General features: G+C 41.7%; 1 long non-coding RNA gene across 1 annotated transcript in view; it reads left to right on the top strand.

Moving 5' to 3' along the window:
- LOC118761761 overlaps positions 1 to 2,500 on the top strand; it is a 9,837-nt gene that overhangs the window by 1,851 nt on the left and 5,486 nt on the right. The window contains exon 2 of the long non-coding RNA XR_004997620.1: positions 1,160 to 1,357. This is a non-coding gene — a long non-coding RNA (uncharacterized LOC118761761). The remainder of the gene's footprint in view (positions 1 to 1,159; positions 1,358 to 2,500) is intronic.

The raw sequence follows: 2,500 nt of genomic DNA, 5'->3' as shown, positions 1-2,500 counted from the left end.
TCGAATCCAAACACTTAGTGTTCAGTAACGTGGCAGTTGTTATAACAAAGAAATGTATTTAATATACCTTATATATATATATCTATCTATATATCTATATATTATATATATATATATATATATATATGTTGTGAGTGTTTATTGAGCGAAAACACCTAAAGGCTTAGCAGTATTTCGTCTGCCGTTACGTTCTGAGTTCAAATTCCGCCGAGGTCGACTTTGCCTTTCATCCTTTCGGGGTCGATTAAATAAGTACCAGTTACGCACTGGGTCGATATAATCGATTTAATCCGTTTGTCTGTCCTTGTTTGTCCTCTTTGTGCGTAGCTCCTTGTGGGTTGTAAAGAAATAGGTATTTCGTCTGCCGCTACGTTCTGAGTTCAAATTCCGCCGAGGTCGACTTTGCCTTTCATCATTTCGGAGTCGATTAAATAAGTACCAGTTACGCGCTGGGGTCAATGTAATCTACTTAATCCGTTTGTCTGTCCTTGTTTGTCTCCTCTGTGTTTAGCCCCTTGTTGGTAGTAAAGAAATAGGTATTTCATCCGTCTTATAAGGCGGCGAGCTGGCAGAAGCGTTAGCACGCCGGGCGAAATGCTTAGCGGTATTTCACCTGCTGCTACGTTCTGAGTTCAAATTCCGCCGAGGTCGACTTTGCCTTTCATCATTTCGGAGTCGATTAAATAAGTACCAGTTACGCGCTGGGGTCAATGTAATCTACTTAATCCGTTTGTCTGTCCTTGTTTGTCTCCTCTGTGTTTAGCCCCTTGTTGGTAGTAAAGAAATAGGTATTTCATCCGTCTTATAAGGCGGCGAGCTGGCAGAAGCGTTAGCACGCCGGGCGAAATGCTTAGCGGTATTTCGTCTGCCGCTACATTCTGATTTCAAATTCCGCCGAGGTCGACTTTGCCTTTCATCCTTTCGGGGTCGATTAAATAAGTACCAGTTACGCACTGGGGTCGATATAATCGACTTAATCCGTTTGTCTGTCCTTGTTTGTCCTCTCTGTGTTTGTCCTACCCTTGTGGGTAGTAAAGAAATAGGTATACAATACGATTTATTGGCACACACACACACACACATGCCAGCTATTCCATGTATTATGTAATGTGTTTATGGCTATTTTTGTGTCTGTCTATGTAATTCTTTTTTATTGCAGGGCATCACGAGAACAACTAATCGTAAGACGCACCACTGTGAAAAGATATTTCTATCTTTTAAGAAAACAATTCCAAAATTCTAGTAATCAACATTGATAAATAGATTAAGGAGAAGAAACCTGGGAAATCACTGACAATGGACACCTGTTATGAAAATGAGATGATCTCACCCAATTCAAAACAGTCAGCTTTAATTCGTATGTGTACTAGTCTTACAGCTTTGTTTCTCTTTGGTTTAAGCGAGTGTGTGTGTGTGTGTGTGTGTAGATTACGTATTAAGATATATGTATGAAGTACACTCCCAGAGGGAGTGTTTGTCCAGGATAGGACTACACAGCCACAGCAGGAAATGTATCAGGACATGAAATATAAAAGCCGGACTAGACTACTTCATGCGCAACTCCATCGTCTCCCGAGACAGAAAGGATGCCAATCCAATCCAATGAGGTACATTCCACCAGTTTTGAGACGTTCCTTTACCCACCCTACAATCCAGACCTCGCATCCTGTCACTTTTGATTGTTCCCTAAGCTGAGGGAGAACATCAGGGGCAGTCCTTCTGAAAATGACGGAGGCTTTGACAAGGGTCCTGGACACCTTTATTTTTGTGGAGAACTCCCATAGGTCCTTCATGAAATAGCTGGAGCGCTGCAAGATGCCCGTTGTAGTTAGAGGTTAGATGTCGCTTTTGACAAAATCTGAAAATTTCTGTATGCATGCATGCATACACACACACACACACACACATGTGTATGTATATATATATATCACCGTCACCGCGACTGACCAGGCTATCAGATGTTACTACACATCGCTGGTCACAATGCGCTTCGCATTGTTTTAGCCTTCAAATGACGCCGCCCCGCTGGCTGAGCGAGCAGGCCAATAGAAGAAAGAGTGAGAGAAAGTTGAGGCGAAAGGGTACAGCAGGGATCGCCACCATCCCCTGCCGGAGCCGCGTGGAGCTTTAGGTATTTTCGCTCAATAAATATTAATATTCTATCTCAAATTATTTGATCCCATATTCATTTCTTTATTGCCCACAAGGGGCTAAACATAGAGAGTACAAACAAGGACAGACAAAGGGACTAAGTCGATTACATCGACACCAGTGTGTAATTGGTACTTATTTGATCGACCCCAAAAGGGATGAAAGGCAAAGTCGACCTCGGCGGAGTTTGAACTATGGACGTAACGGCAGACGAAATATAGCTAAGCATTTCGCCCGCACTGCCCTCATATTTCCTTATTTTAACTATTATGGATGAAATTTGTTCCAAAATGTTCGATATATAAAGAAATGTTTTAAAATAACTACGTTTATAGATTTAAAAAAATTA

This window comes from Octopus sinensis, unplaced genomic scaffold (genome assembly GCF_006345805.1).
Source record: "Octopus sinensis unplaced genomic scaffold, ASM634580v1 Contig17125, whole genome shotgun sequence".
In the NCBI taxonomy this organism is placed as follows: Eukaryota; Metazoa; Mollusca; class Cephalopoda; order Octopoda; family Octopodidae; genus Octopus; species Octopus sinensis.
Note: the sequence above shows the minus strand (reverse complement) of the source record. Positions and strands in the feature narration are given on the sequence as shown.